Source organism: Podarcis bocagei (assembly GCF_964188305.1).
Source record: "Podarcis bocagei genome assembly, chromosome: 3".
NCBI classification, from domain to species: domain Eukaryota; kingdom Metazoa; phylum Chordata; class Lepidosauria; order Squamata; family Lacertidae; genus Podarcis; species Podarcis bocagei.
The window spans coordinates 93,470,323-93,493,277 of NC_138127.1; the positions used below are offsets into that span (position 1 = coordinate 93,470,323).

The following is a 22,955-nucleotide window of genomic DNA, read 5'->3' on the forward strand; positions in this document are numbered from 1 at the left end:
AATACTGGTTTGGGGGGTGATTTTCCTATATGTCCACCTCCCCTTGCAGGAGTCTCTCTCTTATATACAACTCTTGAAGGAGCCCTTTTTCTCATCTGGCCATCTCCCTCCACTTCCTTTGCTACCCCCTTTCCCAGGCAGTGACCATGAGCAACTTCAGGTCCCTGTGGATCATTTTCCCTTCCATGGACTGAGACTACTAGTCCTAGAATCGCAGGCAGGAGACAGGGGCTCTGGGCATAATATCCACTGGGAAGAAGCCCTTCAAAGCCCTCTGCCTGACTGTCTGGCCACTGGGGGCTTGGTGTCTAGGGGTGTTGCAAAGAGATGCTAAGGAAAAATTCTGCCTGGAAGAGGGTTTCGTTTGTTTTCTCCTTTGGCTGGAGTCTGAAGTCACCTAATCTTGGGAAGATGCTGCGTGCCATTAATCTGATCCTGTCTTGAGTATCCTGTCTTTCAGGGCAGTAATTAAGTTGCACATCTTGGCTTGTGAAGCTATCAGCGAGGCAGCTGCACTAGCCAAGTTAGAAGTACATTTTCCTTTCACTGTTCTCTTTTCTAAATCGCCTGCTTTTGTTGATGCCTTTGGCTCTCTGCGTTTCAGCAATAAAAAGGGGGGGGGGCTTATTTTGGTTAAATGCTCGGTAATAACCACATGCCCAGACTCTCAGGTGACGCCATTGGTATGGAGAGGAATGCCTACCAGGGCAGTTTGGGGATGGTTTCACACACCTGCCCATGAAACAGGGCTGGGGAAACCTGTGGCACTCCAGATTAGGAATGCAGTTCCAGGTAGGGTTGGGAGAGATCCCTGTCTGAAGCCCTGACAATCAGTATTAGCAGTACTGAGCTACATGGAGCAATGGTCTGACTCAGGATAAGGCCACCTCCTATGTTCCCCTTGTACCTCTCTCAGCAGAAGTCATCCAACAGGGTGGATAAGGCCAGTGAACTGGGCCAGTGTGGAGTAAAGGTTATAAATAAATAAATAAATAAATACATAAGAGAGGCGAGAGGCATCCATTACCTGCCAGTTATTCTCTTCCCAGATCCCAGTTGGGTTCTCTAGATGGGAGGGAGCTTATCCCCAGGATAATGCCAACTCCTGACAACTTGCCCTAAAATGTGGATATGACATTCTTTAATTGCACAAATAAGGAGAAACAGGGCAGTGGGTGACCAGGGTCAGGGATGAGAAAATAATGACTGTTTGAACGTATGTATCATATGATGTGCAGTGTAATAAGAGACATGCTTCCTCAGAAATAAGTCCTATTGGGTAAGTCTCCCTAGAGTGTCAATGTAATTCACATGATTTCAGGACTAGGAAGTGGCTCCTTAAAGTTCATCTTGGGGTTTAAAGGTATACAATTCCATTCAGTAACCCTCCTTAAGCATGGCAAGAGAGAGAGAGAGAGAGAGAGAGAGAGAGAGAGAGAGAGAACGAGAACTTTATTCACATTAGCCAATGGCCATAGCAATAGTAAAACATTACAGTAATGGTTAGAGTGCTGACCTGGGAGAACAAGGTTCGGATTGTGGGAATCGTGCTTCCTAAATACTATGCAAAGTGTTAATGTTGTAGTATAGAATTCTGTGATGTCATATGCCTGAGGGTGGTCCCCCCCCCCCGTTAGTTCAGTTATCGACTGTTCAGCCACTCTGCAAATATTAGTCAGTCTCGGATGCAAAGCCATGTAAATATGTTTTAGTAACATAAGTATTTCCTGCCTGTCTTGTACATTCAATCTGACAAGAACACCAAGTAAAAGTCATGCGTTATTTTTAAACTTTAAAACAAAAGTGTGTTGCATAGTGTGTATTGTTTTCACAGGAGGGGAAAAGGCATAGCTGTCAACCGTCCCTTATTTGGTGGGAAAGTCCCTTATCCCAGCGCTGTGTCCCGCTGCTGTCCCTTATTGATGATGTCCCTTAAATTTCCTGGGTTTCATAGGAAGCAGCTCCTCTCCCTCCCTCCCCGCCGGCCAGGGAGGAGGGAGGCTCCAACTGTGTGGCTTGGCTGTGTTGCTCACCCAATAAGAAGTCTAAGAATGACTGGGGGGTGGAGCTTGCATGCCTTGTGCCGATCAAATCGGCCGTGTTGCCTAGGGACTCGCCTTTGCTCAGCGCTTCCCAGCGGAGAGGTGACGGTGGTTTTCCTTGCTGCATCCCCTTTGCCGGGTTGCTGCGCTGTGGGAACCACCGCTTGAGGCTTCATTTGGCTGCTGGCTGGGCTTTCTGCCTTTGGCTTGGAGGGGCTCAGAAGTTGAACATACCTGTGTTGGAAAATCTCTTATTTTGGCTGCTGGTCCCTTATTTTCGAGGCTGCTGGTCCCTTATTTTCAAATCTGTAAGTTGACAGCCACACAGATCCCGCCCATGTTCTTGAAGCTCACCTTGGGCCAGTCCTTGCCTCACACAGGATCAAATGGGGGCGGGAGAACCACCTTGAGCTCCTTGGGGGAAAAGGTGGCATATAAACATAAGAAATTAATTAATGGATTGATTAATAAGGCTCCTTCGGTACTGAAATAACTGCGCTAGAACACTAATGAAAACAAAACTCCATCATGGAAGGTCAAATTCAAACGAATGCTGGGCAAAATCCAGGAAAGGCCTTGCTTAATTTTTGTCAGAGGGAGGAGAGGTTTACAAGGCAATTGGTACCCCCCCCCCCGTTTGATACGAACTCAGAGCCTGACGTGAAGCTACAGTTCTAGGGGAAAATGAAGTGGGAAAACTACCTTTCTTTTTCTTGAAAATATCTGTGGTATACCATTGATTTCCGTTCTCTAGGCCTGAAGGTTTCGGTGGGTTTTTTAAAAGTGTTTTTAATAGGCAACGTTAGGAGCAATTTGAAATGAAAGCTTTAAAAAAACCTCTCAGGGGTATTAACTATTCTCAGAGCAATCAATTCTCACCAGGAAAAGAAAGAAAGCTATACAATCTTTTCCATTTCTTTTTAAAAAAAAACTGAAGTAAATGCACAGAAATTCCTCAGAGCTACATATTCTCTGCATCATTTTGAAATTTTAAAAGGCAGCAGGAGATCAGCGTACATAAAGGGCACAATAATAATGATATTTTTCTGAAATTCTCCATAAGTCGTGACAGCTAAATAGTCAAGTAATGGCCAAAGTTGTGGCACAGGGAGAAGAAAGTGTGTTTATGCACACCTTGGGACCTCAGAAGATGGAGTGGGAATAGGGGCTGGAACAGGGGTGTCTGAGCACCCACACATACCAATTGACAAAAAAGACTGCTATCTTAGTCAAGCATGATTCATGAAGGCCACATTCATGCCATACATTTAAAGCACTATGATACTGTAGCCTTATGAGGCTTTGCCCTCGGGTGGGAAAAATATTGCGCCTGGGAAAGGGAAGTGGGAGTCAACAGACACTCAAGGAATAGTTTCGGAGAAAGGGCTTTTATTTCTACCATCCATGAACTGGTAGAAACAGTTAGTTCACTTGCTTTGCTGCAACAGTCTTTGAGCAAGAACAGAGATGAGAAGAAATCATTTTTGAGAAATCTTATTGTTCCCAGCCTGTGGGGGTGGGGTGTGTCGGGCGTGGCGCCTTTGGGCATTCCATTTCCCAATGACCCTCTTGCCTGCAGATGGCGCACTGGCTTCTTCCCTAGGCGTCCTGCCCCTCCCTTTGGGATTGCATTTTTGGCCGCTGGCTGCTGTTTGAAGACAAACTCCTAATTACTTTGGCTAGGTCCTCTTCGAAAGAAGGATTCTGATTTGGTGCTTAGAGGTCTGTGGTCCTGGGCGTCGGATGACTCCAGGGAGTCGTACACTCGGTGGGGCGGGGCCATCAAAGTGGAGTTTTAGCTGCCTCAATTGCAACTTTCAGCTGCCTCAATTGCAACATCAGTATTGTCCACTGCCCTGAGGGCATTTAATCCCTCCGGTTTAATTGTCTCTTTCATTAACAGTTCTGTCCTATGCGGTTCTCAAAGCCTTCCCTTCTGTTTCTTTCTGTCAATGCTCATCCTTGCATTGTGCTGCTTCAAGAACTCAAGAAGCCACATGGTTCTGCTTTAAACGGTTCTACATACTGAAACACTCTTTCAGACTGCTTGTCCATTTTCTAATTCCTTCTGAATTTCACCATTCTCAACTTCCTCTTCTCTTTCTTCCCATCTTTAAACAGTCATGGCTCCCCCCAAAGAATTCTGGGAGCTGTAGGCTGTTAAAGGTGGCAAGAGCTGTTAGGAGACCCCTGTTCCCCTACAAGAACAGCTATTCCTGAACTAGTTTCCCAATCTATTCCTCTTCCCAGGGAATTCTGGAAACTGTAGCTCTGTATGCTATTCTAGGCTGCATCAACAGAAGTATAGTGCCCAGATTAAGGAAGTCATAGTTGGTGGCACTGTGGGTTAAACCACAGAGCCTAGGACTTGCCGATCAGAAGGTTGGCGGTTCAAATCCCTGTGACGGGGTGAGCTCCCATTGCTCGGTCCCTGCTCCTGACAACCTAGCAGTTCGAAAGCACGTCACAGTGCAAGTAGATAAATAGGTACTGCTCCGGCGGGAAGGTAAACGGCGTTTCTGTGCGCTGCTCTGGTTCGCCAGAAGCGGCTTAGTCATGCTGGCCACATGACCCGGAAGCTGTACGCCGGCTCCCTCGGCCAGTAAAGCGAGATGAGCGCCGCAACCCCAGAGTCAGTTACGACTGGACCTAATGGTCAGGGGTCCCTTTACCTTTACTTTATTCTGCTGTGGTCAGAGCTCCCCTGAAGTACTGGGTACAGTTTTGGGCACCAAAATATAAGAAGAATGTTGACAAGGTGAAACATGAGCAGAGGAGGGAGACCAAGATGATCAAGGGTCTGGAAACCAAGCCGCATGAGGAACGGTTGAGGGAGTTGGGTTTGTTTAGCCTGGAAAAGAGAAGACTGAGAAGGAGATATGGTAGCCATCTTTAAAGATGGGGTTTCTCTTCGTTTTTATAGAGACACATTCAATCACATTAACTTCTATCTTCAATCTGAATGAGGACCCACTGAGGCAGAGACTTATCATCTCCTCAGTGAACCAGTGATGGCTGGTGCTTATTGGGACTGGTAGGCAAGGAGACCAAGTGCAGGTGGCGCCAGAGCCAATGCCGGGTGGAGCCAACCTATTCTACTTTGTCCCCATCTTCTTCCTCCCTGCTGAGGTCTACAAGGACAACATGGAGACTAAGGTGGGGGAAGCTGACTGGTTATCAGATAGGCAGATGAGGGGCTGGATAAGGGCAGACCAAGCTTTATCGATGTTATTTATTATTTTAAATATATATACTGCCAACTCAGGTCACACCCACCCCATACATTTGTCCTTCCAGAAGAAGCAGTTCTTGGCTCTTCATAACATTCTTTTATGGAATCAGAAGCAAACTGTGTAATTCATGGGCTTGCCCCTGAACTGTGGAAGGGCCAAGACCCCATGATTTGCAAAACGCAACAGACGTACTCTTCCTTTTTAGAAAAACCCACAGGATATAACAAGAACATTATGCATGGCATAATGTGGGCAGCGACCCCAACGGAACTTACACAGATACTTTTATTCTTTGGAACCAGTCGAACAAAAGGGGCATAATTAAACATGCACCACACAGTTTGCCCTACACGTAGATGCTGAGCTCCCCAGGTAACTAATTAAATGGATTGTAAGATTCCTCAGCGTTTCCGGAGCCTCAGAGAATGAAAGAAAAAGCCAGAGGGGAGGCTTCTGGATCTTGCTCTGCGTGCCTTGACCCCACTTTCTACTTTCTCCGCAGGTTATTGTTCCCGGAGCTTTCGGTCTTCCAATATTGCTGTCCCTTTCTTCTGTGTTCAGAGTCTGTGGTTTACACATAGGACAGAGGTGAAGGCATACTGAATATTTGAAATGGTGTCCCATTGGCTCTACTAGGCTGTTCTCTGAACCTCCCAGAGAGGTAGAGAGTGGGGAAATGAAGAAGCACAGGACTCCCTGGTGTCCTACTTTTTGGAGGCCAGACCTCTATTGGAAGGCACCATCTGACCGAAGAGCTGCCATGTTTAAAGCTAAAGGGAGAGCAGGAGGGGCCTAGGAGTTCCTCATCACCTGGACCATCACCTGGACCAAGAAGGTACATTGGTCACCTGGCCACTTGTCTCACTGTGGTGAAATGGATTATATTTCTATTTCAATTCTAGTAAGCATTTCTACATTTGTACTTATGCACATTATTATTATTATTATTATTATTATTATTATTATTACAGTGGTGCCTCGCAAGACGAAATTAATCCGTTCCGCGAGTCTCTTCGTCTAGCGGTTTTTTCGTCTTGCGAAGCAACCCTATTAGCGGATTAGCGGATTAGTGCTATTAGCGGTTTAGCGGTTTAGCGGCTATTAAAGGCTTAGCGGCTTAGCGGCTAAAAGGCTATTAGCGGCTTAGTGGCTTAGAAAAAGGGGGGGCGAAAAAAAATCGCAAGACTCGCAAGACTTTTTCGTTTTGCGAAGCAAGCCCATAGGGAAATTCGTCTTGTGAAGCGCATCGAAAAAAGGAAAACCCTTTCGTCTAGCGGGTTTTTCGTCTTGCGAGGCATTTGTCTTGCGGGGCACCACTGTATTATTATTATTATTATTATTATTATTATTATTATTACTATTATTATTATTATAATATTTCCCTATACCCGGGGGTCTCAGGGTGGTTCACAGAAGAAAATCAAAAAATGAAACCACAAAATACATAATCAAAATAAAAACAACAATAACCCAATAAACCCCCCCCAAAAAAAACCCCCCACATTTTAAAAGGGCATAGGATGTAAATCAGATCAACCAAAGGCCTGATTAAAAAGGAATGTTTTTGCCTGGTGCCTAAAGGTGTATAATGAAGGCGCCAGGCGAACTTCCCTGGGGAGAGGATTCCACAGAAGCATATGTATGTTTCAAGCAAATATTCACCTTTCTTTGTCCTTTTTTGAGGGAAAGGGGATAATTGTCTAAGTGGGTATCAGATCTGCTTCATAGGCTGGCACTTTGAACACAGTTGCTTGGCTGCCTATGACCTCCCTCTAGCAGTGGTATGGGGTCAGTGGACTAGGGGGAGTAGGGTAGCCCCCTAAATGTTCCCCTAGCACATCCTTCCGGGAAGCTTCTGCTCAGCAGAAGGAGGGAGGCATGATGCTCACACGAACGACATCACTGCCACTCCCAATCACCCTTGCAACCTGGCACCTCTGGCCCTAACTGTTCTCCTACGAAAAAATTCACTGCACGTCACTGACCATTCCACTGTCGAACAGCTCTTGCTGTCAGAAAGTTGTTCCTGGTGTTTACTCAGAATCTCCTTTCTTGTAACTTGAAGCTGTTGGTTCGAGTCCTACCCTCCAGAGCAGAGTGGCTAGGGAAACCCAGCCAGATGGGTGGGCTATAAATAATAAATTATTATTATTATTATTATTATTATTATTATTATTATTATTATTATTATTATTATTATAACAAGCTTGCTCCACCTTTTGTTAGGTAAACGATGTTGTCAGGGGTTCAGGAGCAGAGGCGAGGGCAAGGGAGGAAACAGAGAGCGAGGGGGAGGAGTCCGAAGGAAAGATGAGCGATGACGACGACCCGAGATCTCCAAGTCTTTCCAGTGAATCGGAGGATTCACAGAAAGGAGCGCCAGTGGCCAGAGCAAGGGGGGAGATTAAGGGGACACCCCAGGAAAAAGGGACAAAAGGGGGTTCAGAGAGCAGCAGTTGGAAATCGGGGCCAACGTCCCCAACAAAGCGCAGTGAGGAGGAAGGGCGCCAGGTATCGGGATCCGGCGGCTCGCCGCAGGGGTGAGGGCATGAGTCAGGAGTGGCCACACCTCCATCGGGGAGCAAAGGAACGGTCAAGCGGAAAGTGAGAGGTTGGGCGCGCGCGCCAAGTTCAAATGCACAGGAAGGCGGCAGAGTAAGCAGCCCGGAAAGGGAGCCAGGTCCTAAAGCCCGCCGCAAGGAGACAGAAGGGTCCGGGGGGTCAGCGTCAGAAGAGTCCAGGAAGGAAGAGACCACGGGGGGCAGAGGGACCCAGAGAAGGAGGGGAAGGCGGAAAAGGTGGAGTAAGGCGAGGTTATTAAGTTGGTGTACAGGAGGCGGGGACTCAGACGGAGCTTCGCCGGTCTAGCTGATAAGACGTAGGGCTGCATACGGCTGTTTGAAATTGGAAACTGTAACTCAATAAAGACTTTTATAAAGTGAACGCTGGCTAGCGTGATCCTCTGTGAGCTAGGATCTGGAAGCAGCCCTGACAGATGTGTTTCCATGAGAGTCAATTGTTAAGATGATCTTCCTTAAATCTTCTGAATGGCCAATGAATTTCAGACCAATCTAGCTGTGTGTGTCAGTTAGGGCTGCCATATGTCTGGGTTTTCCTGGACACATCCAGGAATTGGGCCGCAAAATGGCATCGGGGGGTGGGGCGTGATTTTCACTGAATTGGCAAAATGTCTGGGAAAACCAGGAACAGCTCAACCATTTTGTCCTGATTTTCACTTTGAGGAATCTGGCAACCCTAAGTAAAACAATAGATTACAGTATTTGAGTGTATCACAGATGATGATGATGATGATGATGATGGATTGATTCTAGATTCTGTGACCCACAAGGGTGGGTCTTGATGCACACTTGAAAACCCTGCTCTTGATTACGTTAGTCTTTCCTTTTCTTCTCTACACATGCCCAGGTGAAGGAAGAACGAAGTGGTAATTGTGATCTCAGTATGTGCCCATCCACTAACGTCATTAGGCAGGTGTGCAGACACCCCTCCACCATTGTTGAGACTACCTACATATGTTTTCAGATGGTCACACTGCAGGGTAACACAGAATCAATCTACAAGCTTTTCTTTCCAGATGAAACCAGTTTCTCAAGCAGCCAAAAAAAACATGCAATAGATCTAGCCTGTGTGTGTGGACTACATAGGAAAAAGAAGTACTCAGACTCCATTGATTATAGAATAAAACTTGTTTCCTCAGCCTTAGTTTTAAGCAGAGTTACTGAATTACACACCAGCCAAAGATCTGGGGTCAGTAGACTTCCTGCTGCAGTTGATGTCATCTCTGAATCTGATTCTTTCACTGGCTTACGGACAACTCCAGCCAATTTGAATTAGTATGCTTGCGAATGAGCCGTTCCTCATGTTTCTCATCATGAGTCAGTGCGGCCCAGGTTCCAACAGATGGCTCTGAGAGCGGTGGGATCCTTTGCAAGCCTACAGGCAATCTGAGCAGTCGTATAAAGATTTATTTAACAAGCACTTAACCACCTTGGAAATGTTTGCTAAATGAACTTCCACATGGGCAATTACATATAGGAGTGCACGAGTCATATTCCGGATGCGCTGAGATTTTATAACGAGTTCCTACACATCCGGCCACCTCAACATTTAACATATGGAAAATAAAATAAAAAGAAGCAAGCATATTAAAAATATATTTAAAAAGTAACAGAATATCAGGCTACAGGGACAAAAGGCTGACTTTCGGCCTGCTGTTTCCAGGTGCGTGGGGATCAACTTGATATTTCAGAAGTTTGGCCAATGAGCTGGTATTGACTTTAGGAGAATGGAAGGAACATTGTCCCCTGGTTGGTAGTGGCCAAATCTGTCTACACTTGGGGCCAAATTAATGGTTTCAGCAACAAAAATGCTATTTTATGGCCTTGCAAAGTAAGGACATGACCTTTTCTCAAGGCTTTTGTTTAGCCAGTGGCTAAAAGATGGTTCTGCAGGGGGCATTAACAGCTACCAGAGAAGTTTTCCATCTGTGGTCTGTAGACCACTGGTGGTCTGAAGCTCTATTCAGGCGGTCCATGGAAATGCTAAACACCTGGAAGAACTTTCTGACGGTAACAATTGTTCAACAGTGGAATGGACTCCCTCGGGAGATGGTGGACTCTCCTTGCTTGGAGGTTTTTAAGCAGAGGTTGGATGGTCATCTGTCATGGATGCTTTAATTGAGATTCGTGCATTGCAGAGGGTTGGACTAGATGACCCTCAGGGTCCCTTCCAACTCAGCTATGCAATGATTCTTGTGTTGTTTATTTTGATAGCCATCTATTGCTGAGTAACAGAATGTTTCTCTATGATTAATAATGCTGCTGTTCTCTGTCTCCCTCCCTTTCTCACTTTGCTGTCTCAAAACGATATTAGAAAAATGGCATAGAGAAGCCAAAAAGTGACAGATATGTGTGTTTGCCTGTGAATCTCCTGTGAACTGTTTGTCCGCACAGACCCACATCAACGGTAATTTTTGGGTCACTCCCTTCATCATTGCATTAATCACATACCACTATTAATGAGATCCCATGATACCTGTTGGGTGCATGCTATTAGCTGATTAATATGCACTGGCTGGCATCTAATCCTCAAAAGTCAATTGAATATCATTTTCTTTGCCAGCTTCTTCATGCCCAAAGCCTGGCATAAAGCCACTAAATTAAGGAGAGACTTAATTGATCTTCATTGAAATTCTTGGCTTAGAGGAATCTGGATGTAATGTTATGTTACTGCCGAGTTGAAAAGGCTCCTTTTCAAAACGACTAAGGTACAACTTGTTCATCATTCACAACAAGCAAATTTTCAGATTAAATAATTTTTTTATATACTTTTCCAGATGCTCCCTCTACCCTTATTCATTTATTTGCTCATTTTATTTTGCATTGTAAACATGCAGTTATTCCAGTTCTCTTAAGAGCGGAGCCAGCCTTTTTTCATTTTTGCAAAATAAAAATACCAAAGTGGTTCCTATGAGAGTAAGAAATACGCAGTAGTGGTTCCTGCTAGTAAAGCCCAGGTAGTCATGCCCATTAACTTATGTTGGTCTACTCTGAGTAGGACTAGCATTGAAAACCGCCCATTCAATCCCATCTGCATTTTAAGGCAAATTTCCCTATTTTGCACTTTCTGAAACAATATGCAGAACGAAAAGCGGCCGTTCTTCGAAATTTGCTCTTCTCTGAATTTTGTAGCACAGTTCTTCAGCAAAATAATAGATACCCAAATGCACATGCTAGGGCAAATTATGGATACAAATTAATGTTTGGCCCCATGTACCAATGGAATACAGCTCCTGAAAGATTCCCCAGGAAGGAAGAATACAACTGAAAAATGCATCATAGCTCAACCAAAGAGGGATGTCTGTTTTAAATAGGCTTCATAGATTATCTCTAGTGCTGTGTGTGTGTGTGTGTGTGTGTGTGTGTGTGTGTGTGTGTATTGATAGTGTGTGTGTATTGAAAAACCGAAAAACCAATTTCCATAGCAACTTTGGATCCTGTCTATTTGATAATTTTTTAAATTCCTTCATTATCTTTTTGTTCTTAATGAAAGGCTTAGACCTCGGAGATACATTTAGACTGCTGCCATTGCATAAGCCTTCCTATGAGCGTGTGTAGGAAGAGGGGGCAAGCAATAGTAGGCATGGGCGGCAGACACTGGGGACAGCCTACCCAGAGCCCCTGAAAAGATCAAGCCAGTCGTTTATTTTATTCCTGGTGGTGTCCTATTATCAGTTACAAAAGGTGAAATGAACACTAGACACTGATCACAGTGACTAGGTGGCACTCTTTGGTGATTCTATTCTCAGATTATGTCCAGCTCTAGTGGTGCAACAATAAAACTGCTAGCACATTTAAGAAGCTAAGCAGGGTCTGCTAAGGTTTTTGACTGGATGGGGAACCACGCGTTGAGATTCCTGCATTGCAGAGGGTTGGATTAGATGACCCTCCAGGTCCCTTCAATGCTACCATTCTAGGAGTGAAAATAACATATGGAAATGCGTTACTGTATATTGTTAGAATTCCTGATCTATGATTGCAGTCATGGTATTTTTGTCTATCACATGACAGTGTATGTTTTGACTCCACAGAGTGGGAAGTGACAGAGACAGGAATGTTTGTGTTACTGTGTTTCCTGAAGTGGGTCTATTGTCCTCTTGTTCTTTTTCTCTTTGCTGCCTGATGCTAGAGAGAGAGGGAGCCATGGTGCACTGCTCCGTGTGTGTTTATATGTAAATAAAGTAGATTAGCCAAAATGCTGAGTTGCTGAGGCCTGTCACGTGAGATGTGCAAACTCTGCGGATCCCTAAGTGTGCCAGTGTCGGTTGGCATCGGTCGCTGTAATGTTTGGGCTGAATAAAGCTTTTGAAGCTCCCGGAAGATCGACCAGGAGGAAGAGAACATGCCAAATCGGGCATGTTTCTCTGCCATGGTCCTACTTGAGTGTAGGCTGAACTCCCAACATATTAAGAGAAGTTGCTTTGCAAAAATGTGCATATTGGAATTTGCACCCAAATGCTGATTTTCACAAGGACTTCTTTTTTCTTCTTCTTCTTTTTAAAGATAAATTTGGGGAAATGATGTGGAAATGTAGAGAACTGAACTGAAGACTGGAAGGATGAGAACCTGGGAGAAGCAAAACTGACCGTTTCCCCGTCCCTATTGTAGCAGCAGCACCATTAATAGTAAGGCAGCCACAGGGCATTAACTTATCAGATGGCACCCCACACCTCCCCTCTTCCTTCACCCTCCATTGTTCCCAACCAGCAGTAGACAGGGCATCATGTAAGACAGAAACGTAGATGCTACTATATGAGCCGGTTAACTAACAAGGATGGGGGAAGAGTTTACACCGACACCTCCAGCTTCTTAGGACTGCTTCAAGATTTCCATAACTTGAGAATTTCACTGTGAATCAGTGTTAACTTTAAAATGGAAGGGAAAATGTCAAAAAGAAAAAGAAAGCCACTCCAGTGACTCCTGCCAATCTGGGAATTTTGCCAGATATATATATATATATATATATATATATATATATATATATATATATATATAGGTTTTGGTGTCTTCGGGTGTCTTCCCGTGTAAGAGTTGGGGTGTCTAGGCGACGTTTCGACGAGGTCTCACTCGTCATCTTCAGGCTGGTGCTTTCGGCTTCTTGTTACAAGAAGCCGAAAGCACCAGCCTGAAGATGACGAGTGAGACCTCGTCGAAACGTCGCCTAGACACCCCAACTCTTACACGGGAAGACACCCGAAGACACCAAAACCTGCATTCCTGTACCCGTGAAAATCTACGAAAGCATATATATATATATATATATATATAAATCTTGGCAGATTTTACACCTCATATTACCCACTTTCAGTTTAAGCAGCTTTGGTGGTTGCGTGGGTTCTGGACAAAACCCTCCCCACCTCAGAAGATAATCAAGTATCAGTTGTTCTCAAAGGGCCAGTAGGAAAGATTTCCAATAAGGGAGATTTTGTTAAGCTGAAACGTCGTTTTCCTCTTCCGTGATTTCACTGTATCTCAATCCCATCAATCTTTTCATTTGATTGTACCCTAGGGCAGTTTCATATGGGCTTATATAGGACTTGTTTTCTCCACTGTGATATTCCCCCGCCCTGTTCAGGAACAGACTCATGAGCAAGACCAAGACATGAACAGCACCACTCTGTCGCACATATTGGGTAGTCCTGTCTCCCAACCTCCTTCATAAGGGAAAATGCTTTGGGGAGAGGGCAAGGGAGGGGGGCGGCAAGTTGGATTTGTTCTGATTTCCTTTATAAAAGAGTAGATATTTTCTTCTTTTTATTTTTGCAGAAAGGAACATCAAACAGATATCAGTTAATGTTTTGTACTGCTGCCTCAAACAATGAGCAATATGAAGAATTTCCCTGGTTTCCTATAGTTTTGTGTGGGATGTGTGTGTGTGTGGTTTTGTCTCTCAGCATGGATTAGCATTCTGATTTTTACTCTCTTGGTGTGGTCCTACGAGTTCTCTCTCATCCATTTTTTAGATGCATATGTCAGCCCAATTTGTTCATAAATGTGACACACACACACACAGAACATTTAGACGGTTCAAATTAAATTAAGCCTATTGTAATGAATTTAGCTTGATGTTCACTAATCATATGTATAGCCAAGACAACAGGCCCATTCTTGCCTGCGCTATTTATAGTTCCCACCCACTGCGTGACAGATTAAAGACAAGCGGTAATCTCATACCGCTTATCTGAGCAAACAACAACAAAAACAGAAGCAGCAAGTTTGTTTGGTTATTTTTTTAAAATATATATATAAAACAGATAGTTTGATGCCAGGATGTATATTGCATGCATATACATGATAGGAGACCCGAATGGGGTTGAAGCCAGAAAGATTTAGGATTGTATCCAACTAACAGTGTAATCCTAAACACGTCTGCTCAGAAGTTAGTCCTACTGAATTATTTGGGGCTTACTCTCAGTAATAGTAGTAGTAGTAGTAGTAGTACTAGTAGTACTAGTAGCAGTAGTACTAGTCGTAATTTTATTATTTATACCTTGCCCATCTGGCTGGGTTTCCCCAGCCACTCTGGGCGGCTCCTAACAGAATATTAAAAACATGATAAAACACCATACTTTAAAAACATCCCTAAAGAGGGCTGCCTTCAGATGTCTTCTAAACGTCAGATAGTTGTTTATTTCTTTGACATCTGATGGGAGGGCGTTCCAAAGGGCAGGTGCCAGTACCGAGAAGGCCCTCTACCTGGTTCCCTGTAACTTTGCTTCTTGCAGGGAGGGAACCGCCAAAAGGCCCTCAGAGTTGGATCTCAGTGTCTGGGCTGAATGATGGGGGTGGAGACGCTCCTTCAGGCATACTGGGCCAAGGCTGTTTAGTTAAGTGGGGTTATGAGTTGCAGCCTTTGCCCAACTTGGAGCAGACCTGTTGACCAGCTGCAGAGCGTGTTCCCATGGTTCCTGAGCCAGGCGCATGCACCCACACCAGGAACCGAAGCCCTTGTGGAGGGCAGAATGAGAAGGTTGCTTAGCTGTTGCAAAACCCTGAGTGGCGTTCTGTGGAGTCTTTACATGGCGGGGTGTGTACCTATTTATCTACTTGCACTGATGTGCTTTTGAACTGCTAGGTTGGCAGAAGCTAGGACAGAGCTATGGGAGCTCACCCCGTTGCTCGGATTCGAACTGCTGACCTTCCAATCAGCAAGCCCAAAAGGCTCAGTGGTTTAATCCACAGTGCCACCCAAGTCGCTCCAGAATTGTACTGTTAGTATATCAGTGTAGTCTATCATTTTCCATCAGATGAGAAAAGAAATTGCATGCAATAATTATTAAGGGAAACAAACAATTCAGTGACATTCTCATGGGTGGGGCATGCATCTTTTCCCATGCTCTCCTTATTTTAAAGGTGACCTTGCAGACTTTGCACGTCTCATATCATTCATTCTAGAAAGAATCTTTCCAGTGTTCTGTACTTTGCAGCCTTCCTGGGTGACTTTGTTTTGGTGAAAACCTAATGATCTCCTTGGCTGGGCTTTCCTGTAAACACAGCAAACTAGAGAGGCTGACTACCAAGGGTCTGGCTGTTCACTGTTATTGTTTTAAGTGAAGAATACAGATTTTTTAAAATTCAGGAAGTGCAGGCAGCTGGGGAGGCTGCAGAAATAAAAACACATAAGTCCACCTTGTCCACTTTACAGCAATAATGCAAGCTCAATCCTGTACCTATCAAAATAATAAAGGAATTCTAAAGTGCTCTGTATGTGAGGCAAGAAGTCCTCTCCCCTTTATCCTGCCCCGCCTGCAGCTGATCATCTCTCTAAAAATAGTTCAGAAAAGCTTCCATAGGCTGTATAATCCAGAAAAGTAAGGTATCTGGGCAGATTTCCACATATATGTACATTATCACATCTATGTACGTTATGAATGTACTTCCTTCATAACCAGGTATTCTAATTGAAATGAATGAAAGCCAATGAGTCTGAGGTTATTCAGCTGCAGTGGCTAGGACTGATAAAGAGGAAATGAGATTCTATGGCAGGAACAGGAAAGCTGTAGAATTACTCTGTGGTGTCCAAAGAGATTAAAGTGAAAGGATATCAGAATATAGACATCTTTGTTTTTGCAGCAGCTGTTTCACTTGGTGGTCCCAATTTGGTTTCCACTGCATTCCTAATTGACTTGTCTGTTAGCGTATTTCCTTGTTTAACCAAGTTCATTTGGATTTCATTTTATTGTTTAACCGGGGCCTCCCTTTCATACAGCTTTCTGGAGTTTAGTACTTTGCAGAGCTGTTATCAGTTATAACTTGGAGCATATGGTAAACCAGCTGTACTTACATGCCCTAGTAGATAGATGCCACTGTAGTGACTCCTACAACCAGTGCACTTCGAAGCTGAGACTTCTGGGAATTGCCAGAGTCAACATCTACTGATGTTTACATGTGATTCTTGCCCCTAAGTAATCCTGGATGAAATTTGGGCCATGGGGACAGAGTCCATTCATCTCCAGTGAATGAATATCTCTTTCACCAGTCATTTTTAGAACATTAATTTGATTTGACGCTGGTCATTTGTTCTGCATTTTAGAGCTTTATGATTTTATGATGTTTTTGACTGCTGGACGGTTAAGTCCAGTTAAAGGCGACTATGGGGTGTGGCACTCATCTTGCTTTTCAGGCCGAGGGAGCCAGCATTTGTCCACAGGCAGCTTTTGGGTCATGTGGCCAGCATGACTAAACTGCTTCTGGCGCAATGGGACACCGTGACAAGTGCCAGAGCGCATGGAAATTCTGTTTACCTTCCCACCACAGCAGTAACTATTTATCTACTTGCACTGAGGTGCTTTCGAACTGCTAGGTTGGCAGGAGCTGGGACAGAGCAACAGGAGCTCTCCCCTTCACACAGATTCTAACTGACCAAGAGGCTCAGTGGTTTAGGTCACAGTTCCATCTGTGATGTTTTAATACTTATATCAGATGTCTGTCTGTCTGTCTGTTTGTCTGTCTGTCTGTCTGTGGGAAATCAGGACATATGGCAGTCCATGTTGGCAGTGCAGATTTCCCCGATTTCCCCCCTTGAAATAACGACAACATTGGGCAAAACATAAAAAAAAGCTCAGCAACTTTTCTTTCCGGACTCTCACTGTTTGAAATATGGCATACTTAATCTACCCATCAATTTATATGAATGAGTTTGTGGCTTGGAAATACTCAATGCTTTTTTTCTGGGGGTACACAGGAGTATGCATACCCCTAAACATTTTGTGAATCTAAGTTTGGCCTCATTGAGGGGCAGTATTTCAATATGAGTAGGAAAATGAGAGTACCCCAAAACATTTTTTTTGGGGGGGAAGCACTGGAAATACTCCTAAAGTTGTTATGACAGTTTTTGACTGATAAAGAAAATATCACTTTGATCATTTTTGTCATGTGTGTTAATATGTTTTTTAGCTTATTGTTGATCTTAATTTTTTAAAAATGTTTTAAATAGTTGCTTTTTCCTGATAATTTTATTGCTTTGTTCCTTTTCGGAAGGTTTTCTTACAATCAAACGGTATATAAATATTGTGATATAAAATAAACAACGGCGACCTGCAACAAAATGCGGCAGCATGTGGTATTCCTCTATACTGTAGACAGCAAGGTGAGGCAGTGCCAGTTTGGGCCCTGTTGCTCCCCTGGCTTCCCAACACTGTGGGTCACTGACGTTAACGGAGAAGCAGAGGCCTTGCCCCTCTCCTCTTCCTCTTGGTAGGTACCAGCATCCTGCTAGGCTGGAAAGCCAGGAGAGCAACAGTTGCCTCACCCGTACCTCCCCACTGGCCATTACTGCATGTTCCAGACAGCCACGCCCTATTCCAGGATACTCCATTCTCCCCTGCTCCACAGCAGCAGATGCTCAGCAGTCTGTGGCCTCTGACCACACTCAACAGTCATACGGCTGTTTTTGGAATTCCCACCAGCTTAGATGTTTTCCTAAAAGTATTTCCCCCCTACGTTCGCAAACCTTGGGGTTCCCCCCGAGCATGCTCCTCCCCCCTTTCTGTTTCTCAATAGCTGCACTCTGGCCATAGAGCCATCAATCGAATCTCAGCTGTCAGGAGTTTGAGAACACTTTCCTAAAGTCCTGAAATCCAGCCCAGCCTTTTTGACTCCCCCTCAATTGATGGGGCTGGAGTTTCCGAAGTGTGGGGGGGGGCTGGGCAGGGGGTGGGCAGGGGGTGAGAATGCATCTCAGACTGCTGCGCACAGACTTTGGTGATTATTATTAATAATAAAAACACCCAACAGAAAAACAAACTGCCGAGAGACTTACGAGACATACTGTTCTGGGGAAAAGTATGCCGTGGCCCAAAGCTATCAGACAACTGATAAATGGCATATGGACATGGCTTTATAACATAACGAAATGAAGAAAAAAATTCAATACATTTTCCCTTCAGTTTAGACTGACACCTTATTCATCAAGTAACAAATCTGAATAATTTGAGGTTGTGTGCAACGTGATATTTTATTTCTTTTCTTCTTGTTGTTGTTTTTTGTCTGCCTGCAGATTTCTGTGCATTTAATTTCAGGCACAACTAAGCGAAGACCCAAGCTGCAAGTAAGCAAACTCTTTAGCATAGGCATTTTTCAAGGCTGACGCTTGCCCAGATGATGGCTGACATGGAGAGGAATGCATAATGTTTCTGTACGTTCCGCAGAGCTACTGAGCTTGGCAATAGGCTGAAAATAAGGCCAAGAGAAAATCATTATATGCAGCTATGGCAGGAGCATTAGCCTTTTGCACTTGCAAACCTAATTAACAATTACCAAAAGAGCCAGTGTGGTATATCTATGGCTGGATGTTGCTATTCATAGAATCATAGAAGTGGGAGGAGCCAAAAGGCTCACCCTGCAATGGAGGAATCTTCCACCCAATGTGGGGCTTGAACCCACAAGCCTGAGATTAAGAGTCTCATGCTCTACCCACTGAGCTATCCAGCCTGGATGGTGCCCAACCTGGAGCATAGGGCTCTGTTCACCCTTCACACCCCGCCATGTAAAGACTCCACAGAAAGCCACACAAGGCAGCCTTGGCCCAGTATACCTGAGGAGCATCTCCACCCCCATCACCTGAGGGCCTTCTGGTGGTTCCCTTGCTGCGAGAAGCAAAGTTACAGGGATCCAGGCAGAGGGCCTTCTTGGTAGTGGCGCCTGCCCTGTGGAACACCATCCCATCAGATGTCAAATAAATAAACAACTATCTGACGTTTAGAAGACATCTGAAGGCAGACCTGTTTAGGGATGTTTTTAATGACTGATGTTTTAATGTATTTTTTATCGCTTTTTGGAAGCCACCCAGAGTGGCTGGGAAAGCCCAGCCAGATGGGCAGGGTATAAGTAATAAATTGTTGTTGTTGTTGTGTGTATGTTTAGGATATATCACTGTGAGCTGGAAAACTGCTCTGCCACAGGCTTTTCTCTTCGCCTCATGATTAAACAGATAGTTCAAAAGGTATTTGTTGATAGCTGCATTTAATTGGATCATATTCCCAGGCATGCTAGAATTAAAGCAAAGCCTAGATGTTTTGCAAGATGCTTCACTTTTCAGTACTTAAAAGCTGGATGGTAGATTAGAGGCTTTATTGCTTGACTCTGTCAACTGAATTTCTGATCTAGGTACCTGCTGCTCAGGTTGCTGGCAAATGCACCGAGCATTGCTTGCCAGACCTAGATCAGAGTGATCTAGCAACTGATTAGTAATGATTTGTAAAGCAGCTGAAGACTTTATTTAGCAGCTCAGGTTCTGGACAACTTGGCTTCCAAAGGAGCTGATGGGCAATCTTGCAAAGCGTTCAGGATTTGATCCAGCTGAGGGCTTAGCACCAACAGTGTCACTCAGGAAGAGACTTCCAGGTTGGCGCGATTCGGAAATGGCGGATTCCCTCCGAGCTGCGGAGAGAATCGGCTCAACCAAGGACGGGTCTTTGCCGCGCCGGCGACGCGGGGACCCTTAAAAACCGCAGGCGCGGAAGCCTGCAGACTGAAGACTCGGCGGGTGCCTTAAGCGCCCCCCGATCCACGAAGAGCCTTTTTAAAGGCTGCGGAGAGGATACGGAGGGTGGCGTGGCACTGAGAGTCGATCGCTACCTTGGTGGAGCGAAGCCGCGAGCCATGACCGGAGAGCGCTGACTTCCTTCCTTGAAATTTGGACTGAAAAGAATAACCCGTGAGTAAGACGAAATTGGATCTTAAAAACATTACCCTGAATTGGAGACGACCGGGGGGTGTGCTAAAAGGAAGTCCGCACCCCCCCCCTTGCAGACGATCTAAGCAACGACAAAGTGCTAAGCTGGAGAGCCTACCCTTGGAGGGGTGAGTTATTAAAGGACACTAACTTCCAAGATTTAGCTAAAAGAAATTTTGAGCTGGAGAGTGGAGACTGGGAAGCATTCTTTTTGCTTTAAACAACCCCCCCTCCCGGGCCCAGGAGCGTCCTGTCTCTGTGCCTGTGTAAGAGCTGCGGAGTTTGACAGCTGTCAAAGCTGTCTAACGGGCAGTTTGGAGTGGAAAAATTGCTATTTAAGATCCCTCTGGACTAAGAGCTACAATTGAACCAAGATTGTTGGAAACAAAGTAACAAAAATAAGTTAAAGGATTGTTGGAGAAAAGACTATTCTGTGAAACTACAATGGCTACAATGGCTGTGGATGGAAAGTTACTAGTGGAAATCGAAAGGATGTTTCAATTGGTGGGAATCTTACAAGAGCAGAGCTTGGCTATGAATAAACTTGTGACCTTGACTTCTGGAACAGGCAGCTCTGCTGTATGTATTGAGGACCTGAATGAGAAAGAATCCACAGCTGAATGGGAAATGATAGCTAAAGAGATGGAAGAGAATAAACAAGAAAAAGAGAAAGTAAGGCTGGGAAGCAACAACCAAAAGCCGACATCTGTGGAATACAAGCAAGGAGACTTTTGGATTACATCTACCACAAGTCTGCGAAAGACGCAGAAGATGAAGGAGGAGGTCCCGGGAGTTTATGGAATACAGGAACTTAAAACAAAGAAATATGACTGGGGCCTCCATTCTGACTTTGACTCTGAAGATGCAGGATTTGTGGAAGTTTTCCAGCAGTTGTTTTTAAATGTCCTTGTGGGAAGAGAATATGGTTTGATGGCGAAAGAACTTTTTCCAGACTTGATGACTGACACAAAGGACTACCAACAAGACCGGCGGAGAGGGACTGAAAGAGACTTGAAAGCCTCGGACGTGAGGAACCCAGGCTAAGAACTGCTATTCTGGATATGTATTGGGAAGGGACAAAAACCGGGGATGGGAGGGAGGGAAGAAGAGAATCTTAAAAACACTCAAGATTTTTAGGTTTAGTTAATATGACTTTTAACTAAGACAAAATGAGAAATCGATGGAAGAGAATTTGAGTCCAACTTAGGAAAAATCTATATTTCTTTATAAAAAAAGGTAATAAGATGGTTAAGAGGAGAAACACCAATTTGCTGACACAATTTTGGGAATTGGGATGCACGAGGGGGGGTGGGGGGAAGTCAGGGAATAGGGTTAGGAAACTAGGATTTTCTGAATTTATACATGTTCTTGTCTTGTGTCTTTTTTGTGTGTGTTTTGTCTTTATAAAAGCGGAAAAACCAATAAAAAAATTTTTTTAAAAAAAACAGTGTCACTCAGGAAATGCCAATGGACGTAAAAAACTGGGAGATCATACTTTATAACAGGAAGGTGTGTGGAGTCAGCTACGTAATGGTTTCAGCTAGATTTTGCTCGCCAGATTTGTCCTCGAAATGCTCCTTAGGAAAAAGTTGTTGTCAAATATTCTCCAGCACCCAGTACTCCAAATATGTATTTAACATCCAATTGAATTATTGTTTATTTGCAGCATTTTCACAAAAACGTGTTCTTCAGCCCAAAATGCTACCAAAGTGGCTTACAATTCAATTAAAAAAACACTAAGACCAGTCCCTGACCTCTAAAAGTTAGGGCGAAAGAGAAGAGGGAGAATGCGAATTCAGGTGGTTGTTTAACTATTCGATGGCAGAGGATTGATATTTGACAGTGACATGCAATGGCATACACTATTTGACAGTCTCGACATCTCAGGTCTTAAAATTATACAAAGAGCCCTTCTGGGTCAGATCAAAGGTCTACCTTGTCCAGCACCCTTTTTCCACAGTGGCCGCCTAGATGCTCCTGGGAAGTCAACAAGAACACAGTACCACTCTTGCACTGTGGTTCCCTAGTGTCTGATATCCAGAGACCTGGTCCCTTGAGTCAGAATATAGGCATCATGTAGGCATCATGACCAGTGCTTTTCTTCTAGGATAAAAGATGCCAGTAACACGTACCCTTGGGTACCCCCAGGGAAAAAAGCACTCACCATGACTACTAACAATTGATCACCTTATTTTCATTTGATTTTGTTTTCTATTTAAAACTTTGATTTCCAATTTAAAAGCTTACACAAACAAAAATCTACAAAGGCAAAACAAAGAAACAGGAAAAACGGAAAACACCTGTGTTACGTGAAACTTCGTGATTTCAGTATGTCCAATTTCTGAAACCCCTGTTTTTGGTTTTGCTTCTGTTCTCTGTTGTGGGTAGTGTTCCTATTTTGGTTTTCTTGTGTCTTCATTTTTGTCTTTGCAGATTTTTGTTTGTGTAAGCTTCCAAATTGTAAAAATAAATAAAAGTGAAATGTGAAATTACATTTTGACAGTAGTTTGTAGCTGACACCAAATCACAGAATTTTAGAGCTGGAAGAGACTGAAAACCTGCAACACAGGAATCGTATTTTCTGTCTGATAGCATTTCAGTGCTAGCATGCAATGAGAACGTAAGAGGTCTGTGAGATTAAATCTAGGACCCATCTGGTCCAACATCCTGTTCACACAGAGGCCAACCAGATACCTCTGAGAAGCTCACAGGTAGAACAGCATTCTCCCTACTTGCAATTTCCAGCAATTGTTATGCAGAGGTATATTGCCTCCAGCACTGAGTTAGAACAGAGCCCACATGGCAAAATTCCCATTAATAGCCTCATCTTCCACGAATTTGCCTAATCCTCTTTCATGGGCATCCATGTGGATGGCCACCACTGCACCTTGCGGCAGTGAATTCCGCAGGACAATTGAAGTTTGTA

At 44.3% G+C, this 22,955-nt stretch overlaps 1 long non-coding RNA gene across 2 annotated transcripts in view; it reads left to right on the plus strand.

Annotated features, from left to right (window-relative positions):
• Nucleotides 1–22,955, plus strand: part of LOC308584192 — a 58,826-nt gene that overhangs the window by 1,041 nt on the left and 34,830 nt on the right. For both annotated transcript variants that reach the window (XR_014006616.1, XR_014006617.1), the window contains exons 2-3: nt 5,778–6,176; nt 12,358–12,479. This is a non-coding gene — a long non-coding RNA (uncharacterized lncRNA). The remainder of the gene's footprint in view (nt 1–5,777; nt 6,177–12,357; nt 12,480–22,955) is intronic.